Consider the following 26,649-nt stretch of genomic DNA (forward strand, 5'->3'; position numbering starts at 1 on the left):
TTTTGCATTCTTTGAGTCTAGTTTAGTGTTTTAAACTTTATTTTACGTTTTTGAGTCAGTTTCCAAGAGATTTGCATTCCCTCCTAATCCCCGGTCCAGAACGATCCCTACTTATACATATACTACAATTGATAAAAAGAGGGTTTAATTTGTGTGCGTATAAATCTCGCACCAAATTTTGGCGCCGTTGCCGGGGATTAGCAAATTTGCTAATCTCTTGGATTGTTTGTTTCTGTTATGTATTTTAGTTTTAGTTTTTGATTTTTGTTTTGTTTGTTGAATTCAAATACTGAGAAGAACAACATGGCACTTGATAACGCTTTTCTTTTGTCACAGCTCATGGAAAGGTCCCAAATGCAAAGAGTTGATATATCTAATCTTCAATCAAGGAATAACGTGTTTTCCAATACTTACAATTCGGATTGGAGTGATCATTCAAACTCTATGTGGTGGGAACCTCAAAATGCTCAACAAGGAGGATATTGGCAGCCACCACAACCTCATATTCAATATGCCCAACCAAATTTAAGTTCGTCAATAAATTATAATCAAAAGCTTGATGAATTAATTTGTTTGGTGCAGGGCTTACAAAATCAAGACAATGAGGCTCAACAAGAAGGATATTGGCAGCCGTATGAGGAGTTCTATTCAACGCCTATGCAGCCACCACAACCTGCCCAAAGTAATGTAGGTAATTCAAATGATAATGATACGATTTTTCAATTACTTACTACTCTGGAAAAGCAAATTGGGCAGATAGCGGAGTTCGAAGGACAATTTTGCGACCAAGGCGAACTCCCTAGTTCAACCATTGCAAATCAGAAGGGAGAATTTGAAACCACCAATGCTTTCATGTTGAGAAGTGACAAGGAGGTTGGAACGGACCCTCAACCACCAAAATCAAATCACAAGGAAGAGGAATACACCCAACCCACGGAAAGGGTGGAAACACCTTTACCGGAGGCACCTATTGCTCTTATGCCATCTAATACAGGTATGGTTGTTCCAAATTTCATTATTTTTAACCCCGTTCTAACAAGTATCCCTATTCCTTGCAAATTCATGACTTCCAAGGAAGAAGAAGGTGAAAAAGACATCTTGGAAGCCCTTCCAAAGGTGACAAGTAGGGAATGTCATGAATTCATCAAAGAGGACGTTCTTGAAACCACAAAATCCAAAGAAGTTAAATTTGATGACATTGGACAAGTCATAACCATCACTTGCAATCTGGCCAAGTCCAATATCCCTGAAACTTTCAAAGGAGTGGTGTTTGTCATTGAATTCTTGTCGAACAAAACAAGTAAGTATTTTTTTCCAAATTCCATTAGATTTTATACTAACTTGCTGTTTTTTATGAATCAGGCACCTACACTAGAATTCAAACCAATGCCGGTTCACTTCAAGTATCACCTTCCATTCAAGGACCAATTCCATGCCGTTTGATTTTATTTATGTTAAAAAAAAAAAAAAAAAAAAAAAAAAGAAAAGAAAAAAGAAATAAAGATACTAAACATGGAGAAAGGTGGAGCTTCACAAAGGTTGTTTGCGTGAAGCCCCACTACGAGGCGCAGAAGCGGAAGGCGCAGAAGCGGGAGGCATAGAAGCGGGAGGCATCGGAGCGGAAGCCATCGGAGCGGGAGGCATCGGAGCTAGAGCATTCCAGGCCTCAATACTTGGCCAAGCGCTGGATGACCCAGGAAAAAGGTGCCTCTGGAGATAAGACGCAAGCCTTTGACGGTCACTGTGAATTCGACCCTCAGATTCTTGCAGCTCATCAAGCTTCCTCTTCATCCCCGACGAATAGTTATTTGCAAGCACATGCAAACTTCTATTCTCGTACTTAAGCTGCTGGATCTCTTGCTTAAGTCTTTCCACCTCTGCCATCAACGATTCCACTTGGCGGGATCGAGCAAGCAGGCGTAGGCCCATGTTGGACACAGAGCTCGCACACTGAACACTAAGTGCGAGGGACTCTTGAACGGCCAACTCATCGGACCGTCCTGACAGCAGCCTACTATCCTTCGGAGTGAGGAGATTCCTAGCTACTATTGTAGCTGTTGTGGCGTCCTGCATCACAGAGTCTTCACCTGAAAGAGGACCGTTAGAAGATAAAAAAGAAGGGCGCCATACGTTACCTTGACGCGGCGCGCCCGTATCACTGCTAAGGCTCAATTCCAAACTAAGGTTCGATGAGTTTGCCATTTTTTTTAAAGGTGTTCAAAGATAGGGGTTGATGGAGTAAATTTTCAAAGGGTCGGAGTCGATTTTCAAGAATGGGAGTTCTTCAGAGTGTGTTTGTTGTGGTGATCGATAGCTCTATAAGAAGCCAAGGCGACGCGTCCACCAATTCAAAAAGCCGGAATTTCCGGCGTAATCAAGGCGACGCGTTCTCGACTTTTCAGAAGACCCGTTCAACTTTGTCAAAAGATTTCTGACAAAGCTGAAAGCACGTGGAGGCCATCATCGCAACTACACATCTTTAGCCGACAAACGCAAAGTCCGGCGACGCTTTCTCTGCTTTTCAGAAAACGCGTGCAGCTTTGTCAAAAGGAGCCGCATCTGCACTACCACGTGTCGTTCAGAAAGCGAAGAGGCGTATTCAAAGATCGAAGAGGCGCCACTATTTCAAAAAGCCAGAGTTGCGGGATCAAAACGTTTGTCGACAAAGGTAAAAAGTACCACCACTTGCTATTATCTCTATATATGTCGACCTTCGTATTTTATGGCAGGGCAAACCTGAAGAAAATGCCCAACTCTCCCTCACCTCTGAGGGCGCACTCCCAGCAAAGCCTTTCGAAATACTCAATTCTTTCTTCTTCCCCAAAGATGATACCAGATGCCTGGAGTACAGATGACCCAGGAGGAAACGGCGGATTGAAGTGTGCTGATTCATTCACCGCTTCTTCAAAAGCAAAGGTATCTCATATCATCAAGGTCAAAAGCAAAAGTATCTCATATCATGCTCTTTCCCTGTCTTTTTCTTTGTCCTTGTTCTTACTCGCATGGCAAAGTAAAAGAAGCAATCAGCCGGCACTTGGAGTCAGTCTTCCGATCTGGAGCCAACTGCCTGGAATCTATTCCTGATTGCTTACCTAGCGTTGCTCTCGAGTAGTCATCTTCAACGGTTGATACACTTCCGGAGAAGGGACCACTTCTGCAAAGGGGAGCGAGTAAGGCAAGTGAAAATGATACATTGAAGCATGTGGAGACAAACATAGGCTGAGTTATCCTCCAACTCTTTTCAATACGAATTGGAAAGATTGAACAAAGAAACAGACCAAAAGGGTAAGCTCAGACCTTCGGGGAAGACCAAAAGAATCCTCCAGCCCAGTAGCACAAAGGAAAATCAACAAGTGGAGGAGATCAAAAGATTCCTGCTGCCCAGTTCAAGAAGTAGCACAAAGGAAAATCAACGATGGGCAGAAACCAGTTCAAGAGTAAGCCTGTGGAATCACAAAGATCAAAGCCTCAATGCAATTACCAAGGAGAAGATGGAATTTACACTCTATAACCAGATTTGCGTCTCTAAACTCTTCTCTTTGTTAATTACATTATGCCATGTTTAGTATGTTTAAGTGTTTTTTGTGTATTTACTTATGCTTTGTGTGAATCTATGCTTAAAACATTGAGGACAATGTTTGATTTAAGTGTGGGGGGGTAACTAAGTATATTTGATGCAAATTCATGGGATTTATTCACCTATCACTTCACATGTTGTTTCTCACTGTTTTAAAACTGTTTTAGTGTGTTTTGTCTTAAAAATTCGAAAATCCCATAAAAATTTGAAAAATTGTTTTGAAAAACCCAAAAAGAGTTGTTTTAAAGTTGTTTTTGTGTGTGTGTTTGTGTCTTAGGATACCTTCCAACACAATGTTAAGGATTTGGTTTGTAATTGCATGACTGTTAAAAAGAGTTATTAACATAGAGAAAAGTTTGATTTACTCTTGGTATATGCTTGGTTATGGTTATAATGTATGACTTCACATGCAATCATAAAAGAAAATTTAGTTTTTGTAACATGCCTGAAGGAAGGAACTCAAACAAATGCTACAACCCTGAGAGACTTGAGCCTATAACGTTCTTTGGAGAGTATAATCTGTGATTTCTTGTTTTCTAAAATCGTTGCATGATCTCATTATTCTTTGCTTGGTTACTACTTAGAAGGCGTTTCATCATATAGTTCCAAATGCTAGAACTCATGCCCATTTCATTCAAAGCATGTTATTGATTTGCATAACATATATCAAGATGAAGTTGTGTAGTTGCCACCATAGCCAAATAGCCTCGCTTCCCATATTTCGTATATGTTGTAAGTTTTACCCCCGTTGAGCCATGTTAACCCATGTTCTTTGTTTACCCACTTTATCTTCACCTAACCTAGAATATGACCGTCCTTACCCTTGTTCTTAAAAGATAGTGAGCATGACTTAATTGAATTCCTTTTGAGTTACATTATGAAAGAAAATAAGTGTGGGGGAGAGAATGTTTAAGTGTTTTTGTTTTGAGATTCAAAAGAAAAAAAAAAAAAAAAAAAAAAAAAAAAAAAAAAAGAAAAGAATAAGTGATTGAAGAAAGGTTCCAAAACACCAATTCTGGGCGTAAATTGTCTAAATTCTCCCTTTTTGTTCAAAAGTTGAGTTTTCATTCAAAAGTGAATTCTAAGTTGATTAAAATGCTTTGCTCACTATTTCTTTAAGAACCTTTGTTTTCCATATCCCTTCTTTATCCACATACCCCAAGCCCCGTTACAACCCTTGACTTCTATCTTGAGTGTTGTGTATTTCAATTTGTGGAGTTTGAACTTGGTATGAGCTTATGGTGTCACTGGTTCTCGCGTCTAAGTAGTAGCATTCCATTCATGAGATCATATCTAAACTTGATTATTAACTCCAGAATTTGCGTTCTTTGTGATACATATATGTGAGTGTCGTTTTCATGTTTACATCAATCTTCTCACATATGACTAGATTAGGGTGTGTAGTTAGAAAATCTGAGTAAAAATTGAGTGCATATCTTGAAAGGAATTGAGCAAATTCTCTAAGGCATGTTACTACATTCAAAACATGGTTTTAAATGCTTAATTGTGAACTAGTATATGGTGACTATGATTAAGAATGTACTTAAATGTGAAGATGACTAAAATCTGTGAGAATGATGATTTTTAACTTGTCATGTGCATTGGAAATCCCTAAGACGGTTGTTGGAAGGTTTAGGTTGTGTTTTACGTGTTTAGTGTCGTTTTGTTTATTTGTTTTTATTCTGTTTTGCTCGAGGACTAGCAAAAGCTAAGTGTGGGGGTATTTGATAGGAGCATATTCATGCGACTTAAATGGCTTGTTCTCGTGTATTTACGTTATGTTTCTCTCGTTATTTTAGTCCTTTATGCTTCTTTTGTGTGTTTTCAGGTTCTAAGGGCCTAGGGAGCAAGAAAGTGCATTTTGAGGCCATTTGGAGCATTTTTGGGCATGGATTGGATAGCTTATCCATGGAGCCAAGAGGATGGACGAATTTGAAGGCCTTGTATGCACTTGAAGACACAAAACAATGGCTCTAGCCCAATCAAACACATTATGCCATACAAACCAACCTATTTTAGGCCCATTCTATGTACTTAAACCCTAGCCCTTTAAACTAATTCATTTATCACTTATCAAACCATTCACTTATCACTCACCACATATCATTCACTTATCACTTAACATATCATTCATTTATTTCACTTCCATACTCCTCTTAATTCCACATGCATTCTCACACATGCACATCATTCACTCACATTTCCACCATTCATTCTTTATTCCTTTCCAAACATCTCACATGCATTTCCACCTTCCTACTTCATCATTTCACCACATTCTCCCTCTTTAACTCACATGCATTCATCATAAATCACAACACAAAACAACTTCATTGCCGTGGGTTCCCATTTCCTTTCCAAACATCTCACATGCATTTCTTCATTATTTCCTAACCCTACATGCATTATTTATTGCATCTTCACATGCATTCACACACACTTTACACATTCAAACCGTGAGCTCCCATTCCTATATGCCATTTTCAGATTTCCACCCACTAACCTAGTCATCAACACATGCACTTCCACCTTTCATCCACAATGATTCATGATTCATTCACTTTGCATCCTTTAAATCACATACTTTTCCATCATTAATTAGCCACTTGCATCTTAAACAAACAACCATATGTTCCCTCCACTACTCCTATAAATACCCTTGCATTCATTCATTCAAGATCATCTCATTTTCATACACAACACACCACAAACACTTCCATTCCTTCTCTTTGCCGTGAGTCCCCTTAGAATCCAAAACCATCTTTCCATTTCCATCACTCCTCACTCCATTCCACATTTCCATAATCCCCCAAACCTCACCTTAGACCTTGTGCTACAACAACGAGGAAGAGAAGAGGACCTAAACGTTCATACAATTCAAGTTTGAGTTGTTGGAATGTTTAGGCGATTCTTTGATTTCAATGTTTCATTTTAATTCTCTTTGTTTTGTACGTATAAGGAATGGAAGAGAAGAGTGCCTAAACGTTCATACAATTCAAGTTTGAGTTGTTGGAATGTTTAGGTGTTTCTTTGATTTCAACGTAATGAGGAACTAAAACCCCCTTTAGCTAGGGGGTGATTCGAAATAAATGTTTATGCTTGCATTTTGATTTGATTACTTCTAATTGCGTTTCATAAGTTGTGGTTCAATTTGTTTAACCGTTTGATTGATAACTTATTTATGTATGTTTATTGAGAGTGTACACTTAATTTTCATGCATGAATATGACGCTAGAATATAAGTGAGTTTCACCTAATAGTTACGAACTTATATTCACAAGTAGTGGAGGTTGCTTATAAACAATCGCGTTAAATGAATTCTTGGCATAAGTTTCATGCGTATTCCATAGTAACGAATGCCTCGTCAACACTTAAAGTTTTCATGATGCTTAATGATTTTTGATTGTATCTTTATTGTGCTTTTCACGTAAAGGACTTTTGGAGAATGTTGTGAATTGCGTTGCGCTAACCCATCCAATTCATTAACTTAAGGAAAACTTGACGGTTAATTTAAGCGGACCTAATTGACCCGGGGCGTTGAGAATTAATGATTTGTTGAAATGCAATTGGAAATCTTTTTATTATGCAAGTGTAACATGTATGGAGATGAACCCCTTAGCTATTCTATCATCCATTCATTCCATTTCATCAATTCCATATTTACATTATGTTTTAATTTGTTCATTTAATTTAATTTCGTATAAACTTAAATCCCCCTTTACTTTAATGTCAATTTAGTTAGAAATCATTTTAGTTTGTGTTTTTTTTAAAGCATTTTGAGTTTTTGGTTTGTCTTAGTGTTTTAAACTTTAATTTTGCATTCTTTGAGTCTAGTTTAGTGTTTTAAACTTTATTTTACGTTTTTGAGTCAGTTTCCAAGAGATTTGCATTCCCTCCTAATCCCCGGTCCAGAACGATCCCTACTTATACATATACTACAATTGATAAAAAGAGGGTTTAATTTGTGTGCGTATAAATCTCGCACCAGGTTTATTTGAATTTGTGGCTGAAAATATGTATATATAGTCCTAGGGTTAATTAGATTAGGGTTACAACTTAGCAGATTTTATGGATTAGGGCCCTAGGGTTCGGCACAAGTAATTTAAATCCACTTAGGAGGGGGTTTGGTTCAATTAATTTCAGAAAAGGATTTGTATAACCCAAATCCACAAGGAATAAGGCCTAACAAATCAGAATCCAAAAGGAAAAAGGTTTAGGAAATTCGTCCAAAATTGGGCCTTCTAGAAACTAGGTGTTTTGTGGCTGATTTTGGGTTTTCTAGAAGAGATAAAAAGGGGAAAGGTGCAACACCCTTTTAGGGTTAGATAAGGCTTCTAGAAATCATGTTTTTAGGTCCACTTGCAGCTAGGATTAAAGTGGAACAAGATTAGGTTAGGATAGGATAAGATAAGATAAGGTTTTGGATAATGTTGGATAAGGTTTTGGATAATGTTTCCTCTTTTGAGCTAATTCCTTATCCACTTTGTCTTGAGTTTAATTTCTTCATCTTCTTATCAGATTTCTAGCCTTTTGAACTCCAAATTCGTCCATCCATGTTGGCCCATATACAAGCTATCCATTTAGTGCCCAAAACTGCTCCAAAATGCACCAAAATGCACTTTCTTGGTACTTTAACCCTTTGGACCTACAAACACACGAAAATGACTTGAAATACTACATTAACTAAGAAATAACAACACAAATGCACAAGAACAAGCTAACTAAGTTGCACAAATATGCTCCTATCATGAACATGTGGAACTAATTTCTTTTTAGTTGGAGGTGAATTCGAAGCCATAATTATATGTTTTATATGAATTGATTACGTCCAGTTATTGTTTCTTAAGGCATGAATGTGATTTGCTTATCTAAGTTATTAAAACTTGTTTATGTGTGTTGGTTGAGGATCGACACTTAATTTGCATGCATGAATTTGATGCTAGAGTATAAGGGAGTTTCACGTAATAGTTATTCACTTATATTCACAAGTAGTGGAGGTTGCTAGTCACAATTGTGTTAAGTAAATCCTTGGTATGAGTCTCATGCGTTTCATAGTGATGAATGCCTTGTCAATGCTTATGATTTTCACAAAACTTAATGACTTTTGATATGTGTCTTTGTTATGGGTTTCATATAAAGAACTTGAAAAAGATAATTTGGGTGTAATGCGTATTCATTCAATTCAATGAAATAAGGAAATTTTGATGGTTAGTTGTGCGATGCAACTAACTTGGGGCGTTGTAATTCATAGTCTAAGGGAATAATAACTGGAAATTGGTTCATATGCATATATCATGTGTGGAGAAGGACCCTCTAACTAGCCTTTCACCCATTTAATTCATTTAGATTCGTTTTTACAAAGTGTTTTTTACAAAGTTTTTGTTTTAAGTTTTAAATTCGTCAAAAACAATCCCCCTTTCAATTAGTCTTGTTATTTGAGTCAAAATCTGTTTTCTTTTAGTCTTTTTGAGTCAAGTTAAGTTTTATTTTCGTCCAAATCACTTGTTAATTCTAGAATTGAGTCTTTTTGAGTGTTTGTTGCTGTTTTAAGTGTTTTAAGTTAGTTTTGAGTCTATAGAGTCTAGTTTAGTGTTTTTGAGTCTTATTTGTATTGAATAGCATCCCTAGTTAATCCCCAGTCTAGAACGATCCCTACTTACATATCTAAAACAATTGTCACAAATAAGGTTTAATTTGTGTGTCAAGTTAATTTTCACATCATTAACCCCTTTGAGCCTTAGTTAGCCTATTTTCTTTGTTAACCACATTATCCTTACCTAGCCTAGAATAGGACTATCTATACACTTGTTCTTAAAGGATAGTGAAGCATAACTTAGAGGGAATTCCTTTTGATCTAAAAATTGCAGAAAAACAAGTGTGGGGGAAGGTGTTTTTCGTGGGAATCTAGGAGAATGTATGATTCGTGTGCCAAAGAAAGAATTGGGCACAGAAAAAAAAAAAAAAAAAAAAAAAAAAAAAAAAAAAAGAAGAAAAAGTTGAGAAAAGAAAGAAAAAGAGTTGAAAATAAGCGAGAATGAACTCACAAGTAATGGTTGTTGAAGAAAGGGTCCAAAAGTTTGAATCTGGCCCTATTTGATGTGTGAATCTTCCCTTCATGTTTAAAGTTGGTTTCTGCATTCAAAAGTGAATTCTAAGTGTTTATTTCATTACTTTGCTTACTATTGCTTTAAGAATTTTTGTTTATCCTTACCTTTCTTTGTTAGCCAATACCTTAGCCCCGTTGCAACGCTTTAACTCCTATCTTGATTGTTATGTGTTTCAATATGTGGAGTTTAAAATTGGTTTGAGCATATGGTATCCCTGGTTCTCGCATCTAAGTAGTGGCATTCCATTCATGAGATCATATTCATGTTAATAATTCCAGAAAGTGCCTTCTTTGATGATACATATGTGAGTATTAGTCTACATGTTTACATCAATCTTCTCACATATACTTAGTGTAGGGAGTGTAGTCAGAAAATCTGTGTGAAAATAGAGAGTATATCCAGTGAGGAATTGAAGGATTCTCTAAGGCATGTTACTACATTCAAAATGTTGTTTTAATTGATTAAATGCGAGCTAGTAAGTGGTGACTACGGTTAAGTGTATGCTCAAGATTAAGGATAGCTAAAATCTATGTGAGTAGTGATTTTTAACATGTCATGTTGCATTGGAAATCCCAGGTAAATATTGGAAGGTCTAGGTTATGTTTTGTTTGTTTTGTTTTGCTCGGGGACTAGCCAAAGCTAAGTGTGGGGGAATTTGATAAGAGCATATTTATGCAACTTAGTTAGCTTGTTTTCTTGCATTTACATAGCTAATTTCTACTTGTTAGAGTGTTTTAAGCTATTTTTGTGTGTTTTCAGGTTCAATTGACAAAGTTGGCAAGAAAGTGCAATTTGGAGCATTTTAGAGCAGTTTTGGGCTTGGAATGGATTGCACATGCATGGAGCAAAGTGGATGGACGAATTTGAAGATCAAGAGAGGTTAGGAATGTGATTAACATCTGGAAGAATTAAATTGAAGACTTGGAAGATAAGGAATCAGCTACAAAGAAGGAATATTATCCAAATTACCTTACCTTATCCAAACCTTATCCAACCTTATCTTATCTTATCCTATCCTAATCTTTTCCTACCTTAATTCCAGCTTCAAAGAGGACTCCTTTTCACATTAAATCACCTAAATATTAGGTTCTAGAAGCCCTATTTTCGTGCCCTAAGTTTGTGCCACATGTAACCCTTCTAGAAGTTCTAGAATCTGCCACAAGGACCATTCCTTGTCCTCCTTGGAATCTGATTGAAAGTGTCTTTGTTCTTTGGTGATTTGGAGTCCTAATTCCTCTCCTTTTCAGCCCAATTTCGTGCCCTCCTTTCACCCTATAAATACATGATGCCGCAACACTCATAAACCACCACCCTTTACCACAATTTCACACCACACCATCCACCACACCTGGAGCCGTGCTTGCCATTCAAAATGTTGGATTGTTGGAGCGTTTCTAGGTGTATTCTATTCTTTGTTTTCAATGTTTAAATTTAATTATCTTTGTTTTGCGACATGAGGAACTAAATTCGTTTTAGTTAGAGGTGAATTCAAAGCCATGAACATATATGTGATATGAATTGATTTCATCCAATTATTGTTTCATAAATCATGAATGCGATTTACTTATCTGTTTGATTGATAACTTATTTTTGTATGTTGATTAAGGAGGCCTACTTAGTTTGCATGCATGAATTTAATGCTAGAATACAAGGGAGTTTCACGTAATAGGCATGCATCAATTTAATGCTAGAATACAAGGGAGTTTCACGTAATAGTTATTCACTTATATTCACAAGTAGTGGAAGTCACTAGTCATGATTGTGTTAAGTGAATCCTTGGCAGGAGTCTCATGCATTTCATAGTGATGAATGCCTTGCCAATGCTTATGATTTTCAGAGAACTTAATGACTGTTGATATGTATCTCTATCATGCGTTTCATATAGGGAACTTGAGAAAGATAATTTGGTTGTAATGCGTATTCATTCAATTCAATGAAATAAGGAAAATCTGATGGTTGGTTGTGCGATGCAATGAACCTGGGGCATTGTCATTCATGGTTTAAAGGAATAATAACTGGAAATCGATTTGTATGCATATGTGTCATGTGTGGAGATGAACCCTCTAGCTAGCCATTCAACTATATTTGACCCAATTTCATCCAAGTTGTTTAGAGTCTTTACAATAAGCTTGCTTTTACCTTAATTTCGTCCAAAATCCAATCCCCCTTTACTTGGTTGTGTCTTTTAGTTAGAATCGGTCCAAATTTATGTTTTTAAGTGTCTTGAGTCAAAGTTAAGTTAGAATTCATCCAAATTGATTGTTTTGTGCTATTTTGAGTCTTTTTAGTTTGTTTTGAGTCATATAAGTCTAGTTAAGTGTTTTAAGTTTAGTTTTGTGTTTTTAAGTTAGTTTAGAGTAGATTAGCATCCCTTCTAATCCCCGGCCTAAAACGATCCCTACTTTTATATACTACAATTATAGGGTTTAATTTGTGTGTTAGAATATTTCACATCAGTAATTGGCTAACTAAATGCAAGGAAACAACATAGCTAAGTACCATAAATATGCTCCTATCAATCTCTCTATACCACCTGAAAGCAAATGATGTGATAAATAATAGCACTCAAATTAAACCCTCTTATTGACAATTGTTGTAAAGATGTAAGTATGGATCGTTCTAGGCCAGGGATTAGGAGGGATTGCTAATCTAATGAAAATTGACTCAAGAATACAAAACTAAGCTTGAAAACACTTAAATAGACTAAAAGACTCTTAACTAAACTTATATGACTCAAAACAAATTGAAAAGACTCAAAACAACACAAAACAATCAAATAGACTCAAACTAGACTCTAGGACTTAATTTGGATGAAAATAGGATTGGTTTTGACTCAAAACACTTAAAAACACAAATTGGACAGATTCTAGCTATTTAGACACAACAAAGTAAAGGGGATTGGGCTTTTGGACGAATTTAAAGTAAAACAAGTAACTTAAAGACTTAAACAAAGTTTGGACGAATTTGGGGAAAAACTATGGATGATTAGCTAACTAGAGGATTCTTTTCCACACATGTTACATTTGAACCCAAATTGATTTGCAATTGCTTTCTCAATAAACCATGAACCTCAACACCCCAGATTAATCGTGACATCACTAATTAACCCTCAGATTCTCCTTTAGTTATTGGATTGGATGACATCATTCTGATAGGAGCATATTTAGGCGACTTAGTTGGCTTGTTTTCGTACATTTATGTTGTTAGTTCATAGTTATTTTAGTAGTTTAAGCTATTTTCGTATGTTTTTAGGTTCATATGGCTAAGGAAGCAAAAAGGTGCATTTTGGAGCATTTTGGAGAAAAATTGGACTTGGAATGGATAGCTTATGCTTGGAGCAAAAGGAATGGACGAAATTGAAGACCTAAAGGAGTTAGGATTCCAAATCACAAGAGGATTCCTAATCACAAGAGGATTCCTAATCAAATGAGGAATCCTAGTCAAAGAACGTTTCCTACTTGAAGTAGGAAAGTTGAGCCAAGGTTTCCTATTTTGGTTTAACCTTTCCTAATCCTAAATGTCCTTAAATTCCAGCAACTTTGAAGGTACCTTATGTATTTTAGGACACAAATAAAGCTTCCCTTGCAACCTAAGTGCCTTGCCGTGGCCTTCCTTAGTGTCTCCCTTCCTCGCTGTGCAAGGGAGGTCCATTGTTGCCTGTTGTAAGTCATTAAATCACATTCCTATTTCATTCTAGTTAATGTCACACTTCACATACCTATTTTATCCCAAATCCTTGCCTAATTTCAGCATTTAAATCACATTCCCTTTCTTGCAATTGAAGGCCGCAAGTTACATTCCCTTTCCCTTTGATTTATGACTTTGTGTTTCCTTTTCCTTAGGGATTTGGGGTTAAATCCTTTCCTAAACTATGTAATAAACTCTAGGGATTCTTGGTCCCAAATAAATACCCAAGCCGCACCTTTCATTCTCCCTAATCACTCTTCCATACAATCTGCCCTCACTCACACAGAAACCCTTCGTTGCCGCAGCCTTCCATCAATCCTTCCACCATTCTCCTACTTCCATACCTTCACCCAAGCCTCCATACACCATCCCCAACCTTTGCCGCACCACCCTACCATCCTAAATCCATTCACAACCCAGAAAATCATCCACAAATCACCCTAGACTCTTCTGCCGTGACTTAGCAAGGAAGAAGAGAAGAAAGAAGAAGCCTTGGACGTTTGTGCATTCAAGTTGGAGTGTTGGAACGTTTTTAGGTGTAATCTATCTTTTGTTTTCAATGTTTAATTCTATTTTCCTTTGTTTTGTTGTGATCATGAGAGGCTAAACTCGTTTTAGCTAGGGGATGCTTTGAAAACATGAGTACATTTATAATATGAGTTGATTAATTCCAGTTGTGATTTCATAAATTGTGAATGCAATTTACTTAACCGTTTTATGGATAACTGATGCGTGATTTACGCGCACACAAATTAAACCCTCGTTTGACAATTGTAGTAGAATGGATAAGTGAGGGATCGTTCTGGACCGGGGATTAGGAGGGATTGTTAATCTCTTGGAAACTGACTTAAAAACGTAAAAACAATATAAAACACTAAACTAGACTCAAAGAATGCGAAACTAAACGTTAAAACACTAAGACAAACCAAAAGACTCAAACACTTTAAAAACACAAACTAAATTGATTTCTAATTAAATTGAACAATAAAGTAAAGGGGGGAAGAGTTTTGATTTGACGAAAATTGAAATAACAAAACAAATAAACTAAGCAGAATGTAAATATGAATTTGTGATAGAATGAATGGAATGAAGGCTAGCTAAGGGGTTCTTCTCCACACATGTTATACTTGCATACAAGATTGATTTTCAGTTGGTCTTTCGATAAATTATGAAACTCAATGCTCCAAGTTAATTAGGTTCGCTTAAATTAACTTTCAGATTTCCCTAGATTCGTTGGATTGAATGGAATACGCTTACAACCAAATTATTCTTAATCAAAGTCCCTAACTATGGAATACGCATGATAGAGACATTCAACAAAGATCATTAAGTTCAACGGAAATCATAAACATCGACGAGGCATTCGTTACTATGGAATACGCATGAAACTTATGCCAAGAATTCGTTTAACGCGATTGTTTATGAGCAACCTCCACTACTTGTGAATATAAGTTCGTAACGTTTAGGTGAAACTCACTTATATTCTAGCGTCATATTCATGCATGAAAATTAAGCTTGCAATCTCAATGAACATACATAAATAAGTTATCAATCAAACAGTTAAACGAATTGAATCCACAACTTATGAAATTCCAACAAAAGTTAATCAATTCATATTGCAAATATAAACATAGTTTCGAATCACCCCCTAGCTAAAGGGGGGTTTATTTCCTCATAACTTTGAAATTAAAGAAACACCTAAACATTCCAACAACTCAAACTTGAATTGTATGAACGTTTAGGCACTCTTCTCTTCCATTCCTCATACGTACAAAACAAAGAGAATTGAATTTAAACTTTGAAATCAAAGAAACACCTAAACATTCCAACAACTCAAACTTGAATTGTATGAACGTTTAGGCCCTCTTATCTTCCTCGTTATTGTAGCACAAGGTCTAAGGTGAGGTTTGGGGGATTATGGAAATGGTAGAGGAGTGGTTTGGAGGGTTGGGAAGTGGTGGAAATGAAAAGATGGTTTTGGATTCTAAGGGGACTCACGGCAAAGAGAAGGAATGGAAGTGTTTGTGGTGTGTTGCGTATGAAATGAGATGTTTTTGAATGAATGAATGCAAGGGTATTTATAGGAGTAGTGGAGGGAACATATGGCTATGTCATTTGTAGGTGAAGTAGGTGGATGTTGTAGGTGAAGTAGGTGGATGTTGTAGGTGAAGTGGATGTTGTAGGTGAAGTAGGTGGATGTTGTAGGTGAAGTAGGTGGATGTTGTAGGTGAAGTGGATGTTGTAGGTGAAGTAGGTGGATGTTGTGGGTGAAGTAGGTGGATGTTGTAGGTGAAGTAGGTGGATGATATGTTAAGTGATAAGTGATAAGTGATATGATATGTGGTTATGATATGATAAGTGGTTAAGTGGTGATGATAAGTGATAAGTGCATGTGGGTTAACTAATGAAGGAAATGCATGTGCAATGACAATGTGTTAGAATGGATGTGTGTTATGCATGGCATGATTGGGATTAGGAAAGGTTTAAATGTCCTAAAACTAAAGAGAACAAGGTTCCAACACTTTGGCTCCAATTAGGTCTTCAATTTCGTCCAACACTTTGGCTTCAAGCATAAGCTATCCGTCCTTAGCCCAAAAGTGCTCCAAAAGTCTCCAAAATGCATCTTTTTGCTCCTTTAGCCCTTTGGACCTACAAACACACGAAAATAGCTTAAAGTACTAAAATAACTAAAGAAACATAACGTAAATGTACGAGAACAAGCCATTTAAGTCGCATAAATATGCTCCTATCAATAACTTATTCTTGTATGTTGATTAGGGAGGCCTACTTAATTTGCATGCTTGAATTTGGTGCTAGAATATAAGGGAGTTTCACATAATCATCACAAACTTATATTCACAAGTAGTTAAGGTTGTTTTCACAATCATGTTAAGTAAATTCCTAGCATGAGTATCATGATGTCATAGTTACAAGTGCTTTGTCAATACTTATGATTTCCATTGAACGTAATGATCTTTGATTGTATCTCTATTATGATGTCATGTAGGGGACTTTTGAAGAATGCTCTGGGTTGTTGTATGATGTCATCCAATCCAATAACTTAAGGGAAATCTGAGGGTTAATTAGTGATGTCACGATTAATCTGGGGTGTTGAGGTTCATGATTTATCGGAAAAGCAATAGGAAATCAATTTATGCTTGAATGTATCATGTGTGGAGAAGTATCCCTCGGCCATTTAATCATCCATTGGTTTTTCCCAAATTCATCAAAATCTGTTTTAAGTCTTTAATTTACTTGTTTTTCTCTTAAATTCGTACAAAACCAAATCCCCTTTACTTACTTGTTTCAAATCTGTCCAAAAGTGTGTTTTTGAGTCTTTTAAGTCAAAACCAATTGTATTTTCGTCCAAATTGAGTCCTAGAGTCTAAATTGAGTCTTTTTGATTGTTTTGAGTTGTTTTGAGTCTTTTAAGTTTGTGTTGAGTCATGCAAGTTTAGTTAAGAGTCTTTTGAGTTTGTTTAAGTGTTTTGAAGCATATTTTTACATCTTTGATTCAATTTTCATTAGATTAGCAATCCCTCATAATCCCCGGCCTAGAACGATCCCTACTTATATCTATACTACAATTGTCAAAAAGAGGGTTTAATTTGAGTGCTATTATTTATCACATCACATTCGACAACCCAAAGCATTCTTCAAAAGTTCCCTACATGACATCATAATAGAGATACAATCAAAGATCATTACATTCTATAAAAATCATAAGTATTGACAAAGCATTCGTAACTATAACATCATGATACTCATGCCAGGAATTTAACTTAACATGATCATGATAAACAATCTTAACTACTTGTGAATATAAGTTTGTAATGACTATGTGAAACTCCCTTATATTCTAGCATCAAATTCAAGCATGCAAACTAAGTAGGCCTCCTTAATCAACATACAAGAATAAGTTCTCAATCAAACGATTAAGTAAATTGCATTCACAATTTATGAAATCACAACTGGTTTAGCCTCTTATGTTCACAGCAAAACAAAGAAAACTTGAATTAAAACAAAGGATAGATTACACCTAAAAATGTACCAACAATCCAACTTGAATGCAAAAACGTCCAAGGCTTCTTCTCCTCTCCTTCTTCCTTGCTAGGCTGCGGCACAAAGGTTTTAGGGTGTGAAAAGTGGTTTGTGGTGTGTTAGGGTCAAGGATAGATGTATGGCAGGTAAGTGTGATGAAGGGAAGAGCACGGAATGGTGTAAGGAAGGGGATGAAAGCTACGCATTGATGTATGGAAGGATGAAGGCTGGCATGTTTTGTATATGAGTGAATAGGGTTGTATATGGGTGTGGCAAAGGGTTATATATTTGAGGGAAAGGATCTTAACTTTAATTAATTGGTTTAGGAAAGAATTGGACCCCAAATCCTCAAGGAAAACGAGAATTAAAGTCAGAATAAAAGGGAAAAGGGAAGGAAACTTGCGGCAAGGAAGAATAGGAAAGGGAAAGTGGTTCCCCTTGCACGGCAAAGAAGGGACAGGTTAAGGCAAGCCACTGCAAGGACTAGAATGCTGCAAGGAAGGTTTAGTTTGTGTCCTATAATGCATAAGAGACCTTCAATGTTGTTGGAACTTAGGGATATTTAGGATTAGGAAAGGTCCAACCAAAATAGGAAACCTTCGACTTAACTTTCCTACTTCAAGTAGGAAACCTTCTTTGATTAGGAATCCTAACATCTTTAGGTCTTCAATTTCGTCCATTCCTTTTGCTCCAAGCATATGCTATCCATTCCAAGTCCAATTTTGCTCCAAAAGGCTCCAAAATGCACTTTCTTGCTACTTTAGCCATATGGACCTACAAACACACGAAAATAGCTTAAAATACTAAAATAACTATGAACTAACAACATAAATGTAAGAAACCAAGCTAACTAAGTCACCTAAATATGCTCCTATCAGCAAACAACCTAAAACGTAAATGAAAAATATAAATTAAGAAAAGAAAATTAGGTAGGGTTTATAAAACAAGCAATTATAGGGGGCTAAAATCAGTCCCAGGCAACAGCGCCAAAATTTTGTTGTGTTCCTTTCAAGTGCAAATATAAAGATAGTATAATGGCACAAGTAAAGGTGTCGAGTGTCACAACCCGTCCCGGAATTTTTAATTCCGAGGACGTGAAGTTACGAAGATGCCCTTAAACGGGACTAAGGGGCGTAAAGTTGGCATTGGTTTTTACCTGAAGTTCCTAAACTAATGTTAATTGGAATATTCATTAGTTTTAGGGACTTAAATTTAAGACTTAGAACTAGGTTTATATGTTATAACTTGATGATTTGGGGATTGGATAGGAACCCCACATCCCTCAAATCTCTCCCCCATTTCTGCATCTTGTCTCTATCTCTCTCCTCCCTCACAAACCTCTCATTCTCTCTGTCAGTTCTCTCTCTCTCTCTCCCCGAGTTCTTCTTCCTTCAACACACGGACCAACATCAAACTCACCCAATACTTCACCAATCAAGAAACCAATTACACCATTGAACTCATGAGGTTGTGAGGAGCATAACCATACCAATTCCAGGTAAGAATTCTAACGTTTTCACGTAGTTTCGACGAGGTCCGTTTTAGTTACTATTCATGAAAATTTAATTACATTTGAAGCTTGTAGACGTGTTGGTGAGGTCCCAAGGAGCTTGGGAGTGTATCGTTGGACAAATTTGGCCGTCGGGATCGTCCTGTACGAAGTTGGCCGGTTTTTGATTTCGTGGACAGGTATGATCGCGTAGTTTTTAGGCCTTAAAACTAGTCTTACGTTGTTCTACTAGTCCTAAGCTTCATTTTGGTTCAAAAATCATGGAAATTGGTTGAGAAACGAGTGAGAAAACAAAGTTTGAAAAATTTCCAGTTTTCCGACGCCGTCGCCGGCGCCGGAGTCTCGCCGGAGAAGAAAGGAGAATATTCCGTTAAGTTTAACGGAATATTCCTAACGGCAGTGACGGCGTCAGTTAAGTTTAACGGAATATTCCGTCAGTTTAACGGAATATTCCTGACGCCGTCAGTGTGCATGGCACGTGGCCGCGCGTGGGGGCGCGTAGGTCCGTGCCTATTCAGGCGCGTGGGGGCGCGTGCGGGGTCCAAAAATTATTTTAAAAATATGGTTGTGATCCTGAGGTTGTGTAGAGCACGTTGGTATATTCAATTGTCCATTTTGAGCAATGCATGAGAAGTTATTACGAGAAGTTGGTTATGTGCTTTTAAATTAACGTTTTCGTAGCTATTTCGCGTATAGGTAATTCGTATTCTGAGGACGAGCGTACACACTCGAGACAGGGGGGCTACGACCCTTCCAATTATCAGTGAGTGGGCTTTTGTTTTCCGTATATACCTATATACATTTAAATTCCCAGAAATAGATTAAAAAGAGTAATTGATTTATGCCATGTACCTTATTATTATCGCTTATGCATCATCACATGCATTAGTAGCGGCATACATTTATATATGTGTATTTGGTGTTGTGGACGCACAGGTAAGTGCCAGGTAAGTGGTATTCATGTTTGTATTTCAGTAGTAGTTTGAGATGCTTAGAGAGCTCATAATCTGCACCCCCGGTGTTAGTGCTCCCGCCCGTGGCCAGGGCATAGCCTTCACGTGTATGTTCACCCGCACCGCATGCTCGCCTTGGATCCAAGTTAGGTGCAAAGCCTGTCGTACAAACCACATTAGGTGGTTCCGACTTGTAGGTGACCCGCGATTTATCGCACAGCTTCACGTGATCGTAGCACTAGAGCATATATATATATTACACCCAGCCTGTCGTACAGACCACGATAGGTGGTTCCGACTCGTGTGCAGATTCAGTTATTGAGTTGAGATTGGAGCTCTATATTCAGCCGTACAGGTCACGTTAGGTGACTCCCGGCTGCCAGATTATATGTTATTGATGTGAATCACGCTTGAGCACTTACATTTCATTATGAGTTTCCGACATGGCACATTCTTGAGCATGAATGATATACCCTTAAGCATGTTTGGCATATTTATACATACGTATATATGTTTATTTTCTGGGAAATTATACTTGTTTTACGGCGAGGGGTTAGTATATTCAAAGAGAAAAGAAGGTTCTGAATAAGTTTGTTTTGCTGACCCACTCAACTTTGTTTTGCGCCCCTCCAGGTTTAAGATATCAGAGCTTGGTGGCTACGAGGAATCCAACGGTGTTCTGACAGAATGGACCAAATGAGGACTCACCTTCGGGTGTTTCATTTTAGAAGTTGTATATTTTAAAGCTTCCGAACTGTGCAAATGGTTACGTCACTCTCACGTGACGGCCAGCATGCCCTCCTTCGGGACGGGGTGTGTCAGTTGGTATCAGAGCCAGGTTTCGATCCTGGGACCTGTGGGTTATGGGCCCACCACGCTTCCGCTGCGCCACTCTGATCAATCAAATCGATGGAAAGTAACTAAGTTCCCGTAGTAATCCATCTTGTCATGATTTAACGCCATTAAACTGTGCCTAACTGATAAGTCACATTTTGCATACATTTATATCTTCCTTATTTGGCTTCTTTGTGATTGTTTTGGATTAAACTAGTTGCATTTTACATTATTTGGTGTTAGTGTGCAGCCAAGTGCGAATTTGGATCAATGGGAAGGCAAAATCATTGAAGTCAGCTATGTGGTTCCAACACCAAAACATGCATTCACATGCATGTCACAACCTTGGCCGTGTGTTCCCATATCATCCCATCATTTTATGCACTTCTAGCACCAAGTCAGATTGTGCATTCCACTACTTGTCCACCTCCCTTTTGCGCCAAAAACACCCATTTCCATCACTTAATTCATTTCAGCCATTTTGACACCAACAAACACAATCATTCCATTCCGTGCAGATTCCATGTTTTAACACCCAAAACATCCCTCACATGCATGACTCACAATCTGACCTTACACTCCATTATCTTTCTCCACTTCATCTTTGCAGAAATTCACATGCATTGTGATTAAACAAACCACTCCTTGCATCCTTTATTCCAGAAATTCACTCATTCCATCATTCCATGCCGTGTGCTTTCTTCACCTTTCCAGAATTTGTACAAACAATTCAGCCTTGCAGAAATCCACATGCATGAGTCAATTAAAATAGCCACATGCTTGGACATTGCCCATGCCGTGCGTCCACCACCTCAGAAACACATGCATTCCCAGCTCTCTTATGCATTCCCAACACCTAAACAGATCACCTTTGCATTTCCTAATCCTTCATGTCCATCCCGTGCACTTCCATACCATTTCCAGATTATTATAACCAATTTCAGGTTACCCACTTCATGCTTGCAGACATTCCACATGTGTCTTGAATAAAATAAACCACATACCTGCAGATCATGTCCATGCTTTGCAGGTATCACGCCAGAAATCCACTCATCCAACCATTTCATGCGATTCCAAATCCCTCATACCCATACCGTGCACATTCACACCCTTTTCAGCATTCCTTTCACATGGATCATGTCAGCTTTCACATGGATTCTGATGGTTTTTCCATCATTAACCATTTTCAGAAATGCACTAAGGGACTCACTCACTCTCTCTCTCGGATTGGATTCCATTACACACACCCTATTTGCTCCACTTCTGTGCATTTTTCATTACACATTCTCTCCATTCCATTGCATTCGACATTCTCTCCCATTCACAGAAAACTATCTACATTTTATTCCATTACACATTCTCTTCCATCCGCAAGTTTTCTTCTTCAACCAGTCCATTACACACCCATAACATCTCCCATTTCACTCCATTCTCTGTCCATTTTCTGTCCCAAGGGCAGAAACCATTCAACCAAGCCATTCTACCTTCATTCGCACCACATTTGGAGAAGCAACACCAAGGAACTCTTCAAGGACTTCAACATCAGTTTTGCTTCAAGGGTTTCTCCTTCTTAATCTTATGTTCACTCATGTTATTTATTTTTATGTTAAACCTTTGTAAACATGAAGTGTAACTAATCTTCCTCTAGGGATTCGATGTAACCTTGCAAAGTTTGCCATGTAATTAAGTTAGAATGCTCAGTTTGTCCATCTATTTCTTGTTTCATTTTCTGTTTTAATGGTGACTTAGTGTGTTGATTTTAATGTTTGATCATCATTTGAATTAATCACAAAGTTGTGTAGCCAAGATTAGAACACACATCATGCATAATCTTGGTAGATATGTGAATGAATGAAGGGAGTGTTTAGCACACATCCTGCCGAGTTATTCCCTTTGGTTTTATGAAAGTTTCTTGTACATTACATAATCTTGATTATGAACCAAAGTTGCACATCACAATTAGGTTCATGATTAGAGACATTTGATCAAATCCACACATCATATGGTTGATCATATCCAAGTGAAACAAACTCAAGAAATAGGTAGATGAATGAGTACAAACTAACTTGACAAACATGGACTTAGTTGAGCAATGGTGAAACCGAATCCCTAGCTTCATTTCCATTGATACTATCCCATTACATTAGTTGTTGATTCATTTCCAAATCTGCCTAGTTTGTTTAGTTTGATTCATTTCTTAGAGTTCTTGCAAAACAAGTAGTTACAAAGGTCCAATTAGTCCCTGCGGATTCGACACCCTTGCTTGTGCCATTATACTAAATATATTCTAGCATTAGGAAGGAATTATACATCAACAGTAACCTACTTGTTTACTTGCTTAACAGATCCAACAAATAAGTTATAAATATTACGGTCTGCAGGGAGTGCTGGCCGTCACACGAAGGTGACGTAGCCATGTGCGCGTGCGGAAGCTATTAAGAAGGTAATAGAAAAGTATGAATAATTAAAAACTAGCATACAAAGTACTAAAACAAGTGCTAGCGTATGTGAGACACAAATTCAGAGCAAGTCTACAACAGTCAAAAAGGAAAGATGCGACATAATTACACCCGAAGGTGACCCTACAATGGTGAGTGTCTGTCAGAAATGCCGGGACGCCCTTTGGGAAAAACCACTGAATCTGCTAGACCACTAGAACCTGGAGGGGCGCAAAAACAAAAGCGTGAGTGGGCAAAAACAAAGTTCTTTGAAAACTCTTTAGCAAAACACATTCTAACCCCTCGCCGTAAAACCTGTATACTTCCCAGAAAATGAACATATATACGTATGTATAGATATGTCAATCATGCTCCAAAATATGCCATTCATGCTCGAGAATATGCCACATCGGAATCTCATAATAAAATGTAAGTGCTCAAGCGTAATTCACATCAATAACATATAATCTAGCAGCCGGGAGTCACCTAACGTGACCTGTACGGCTGCATCTAGAGCTCCAATCTCAACTCAATAACTGAATCTGCACACGAGTCGGAACCACCTAACGTGGTCTGTACGACAGGCTGGGTGTAATATATATATATGCTCTAGTGCTACGATCACGTGAAGCTGTGCGATAAATCGCGGGTCACCTACAAGTCGGAACCACCTAATGTGGTCTATACGACAGGCTTTGCACCTAACTTGGATCCAAGGCGAGCATGCGGTGCGGGTGAACATACACGTCAAGGCTATGCCCTGGCCACGGGCGGGAGCACTAACACCGGGGGTGCAGATTATGAGCTCTCTAAGCATCTCAAACTACTACTGAAATACAAACATGAATACCACTTACCTGGCACTTACCTGTGCGTCCACAGCACCAAATACACATATATAAATGTATGCCGCTACTAATGCATGTGATGATGCATAAGTGATAATAATAAGGTACATGGCATAAATCAATTACTCTTTTTAATCTATTTCTGGGAATTTAAATGTATATAGGTATATACGGAAAACAAAAGCCCACTCACTGATAATTGGAAGGGTCGTAGCCCCCCTGTCTCGAGTGTGTACGCTCGTCCTCGGAATACGAATCACCTATACGCGAAATAGCTACGAAAACGTTAATTTAAAAGCACATAACCAACTTCTCGTAATAACTTCTCATACATTGCTCAAAATGGACAATTGAATATACCAACGTGCTCTACACAACCTCAGGATCACAACCATATTTTTAAAATAATTTTTGGACCCCGCACGCGCCCCCACGCGCCTGAATAGGCACGGACCTACGCGCCCCCCACGCGCGGCCACGTGCCATGCACACTGACGGCGTCAACTGACGCCGTCAGGAATATTCCGTTAAACTGACGGAATATTTCGTTAAACTTAACTGACGCCGTCACTACCGTTAGGAATATTCCGGTAAACTGAACGGAATATTCTCCTTTCTTCTCCGGCGAGACTCCGGCGCCGGCGACGGCACCAGAAAACTGGAAATTTTTCAAACTTTGTTTTCTCACTCGTTTCTTAACCAATTTCCATGATTTTTGAACCAAAATGAAGCTTAGGACTAGTAGAACAACGTTAGACTAGTTTTAAGGCCTAAAAACTACGCGATCATACCTGTCCACGAAATCAAAAACCGGCCAACTTCGTACAGGACGATCCCGACGTCCAAATTTGTCCAACGATACACTCCCAAGCTCCTTGGGACCTCACCAACACGTTTACAAGCTTCAAATGTCCAAAAACTAAGTAAATTAAATTTGCATGAATAGTAACTAAAACGGACCTCGTCGAAACTACGTGAAAACGTTAGAATTCTTACCTGGAATTGGTATGGTTGTGCTCCTCACAACCTCACGAGTTCAATGGTGTAATTGGTTTCTTGATTGGTGAAGTATTGGGTGAGTTTGATGTTGGTCCGTGTGTTGAAGGAAGAAGAACTCGGGGAGAGAGAGAGAGAGAGACAGGAAAGACAGAGAGTGAGGGAAAGAGGGAGGGAATCCAGGGAGAGGGAGAGTGATGTGTGAGTGTGTGTGTGTGTGATAGGAGCATATTCATGCGACTTAAATGGCTTGTTCTCGTACATTTACGTTATGTTTCTTTAGTTATTATAGTTCTTTATGCTTCTTTTGTGTGTTTTCAGGTTCTAAGGGCTTAGGGAGCAAGAAAGTGCATTTTGAGGCCATTTGGAGCATTTTTGGGCATGGATTGGATAGCTTCTCCATGGAGCCAAGAGGATGGACGAATTTGAAGGCCTTGTATGCTCTTTGGGGACATCAAACAAAGGGCCTAGCCCAATCAAACATATTATGCCATGCAAACCAACCTATTTTAGGCCCATTCTATGTACTTAAACCCTAGCCCTTTAAACTAGCCCTATTATCACTTATCACTTTCATTCACTTATCACTCACCACATATCATTCATTTATCACTTAACATATCATTCACTTATCACTTATCATACTCATAATCATCTACACATTTCAACCATTTAAACATATGCATTTCAACTCACATGCACATCCACCTCTTTCCACCTAATCCACATGCTTTCACAACCTAAAACACATGCACATGCACCACTAATCCCTTCACTTTCATGCCATCATTTCCTTCTCCCCCCCAATGCCGTGCACTCCTTGAGCATTTCCAGTTTTTCCCCTTCTCTTTGTATTCACAAGTCACATGCATTCACTTCATCATTACACCACCACTCATTCTTTAAATCCACATGCACATTCAATCATTCATTCAAGCCCCCTTGTGCCATGTTTCCCCCTTTGTTCCCACCCATCACATGCATCATCATCAAACAAACTCTCAATGCCGTGGGTTCCCTTTGCTCCCCTTGTGCAATTCCAGTTTTCACATGTGTCCTAGCTGTTTTTCCATCATTCCTCCACACAAATGCTTAAACAAACAGCCATATGTTCCCTCCACTACCCCTATAAATACCCTAGCATTCATTCATTCATGCATATCTCATATTTCCATTCACAACACTTCACACAACACAAACACAACCCTTGTGCCGCAAATCATTTCCATTTCTGTGCAGTTTTTCTCCTCCATTGCAGCCACTATCCAACCACTTCCCATCACTCCAAAACACTTCACATAATCCCCAAAGCTCACCTTAGACCTTGTGCTACAACAACGAGGAAGAAAAGAGTGCTTAAACGTTCATACAATTCAAGTTTGAGTTGTTGGAATGTTTAGGTGTTTCTTTGATTTCAAAGTTTAAATTTAATTCTCTTTGTTTTGTACGTATGAGAATGGAAGATAAGAGTGCCTAAACGTTCATACAATTCATGTTTGAGTTGTTGAAATGTTTAGGTGTTTCTTTGATTTCAAAGTTATGAGGAACTAAACCCCCTTTAGCTAGGGGGTGATTCGAAACTATGTTTATATTTGCAATTTGAATTGATTACGTTTGGTTGGAATTTCATAAGTTGTGGATTCAATTCGTTTAACTGT

General features: G+C 38.0%; 1 non-coding gene and 1 pseudogene across 1 annotated transcript; both read right to left on the bottom strand.

Annotated features, from left to right (window-relative positions):
- Positions 1 to 26,649, bottom strand: part of LOC148689548 (uncharacterized) — a 95,185-nt pseudogene that overhangs the window by 50,774 nt on the left and 17,762 nt on the right.
- Positions 20,702 to 20,773, bottom strand: TRNAM-CAU (transfer RNA methionine (anticodon CAU)). The gene has a single exon. It is a non-coding gene; the product is annotated as a tRNA-Met (tRNA).

This window comes from Pyrus communis, chromosome 17 (assembly GCF_041283825.1).
Source record: "Pyrus communis isolate YQ-2024b chromosome 17, ASM4128382v1, whole genome shotgun sequence".
NCBI lineage: Eukaryota > Viridiplantae > Streptophyta > Magnoliopsida > Rosales > Rosaceae > Pyrus > Pyrus communis.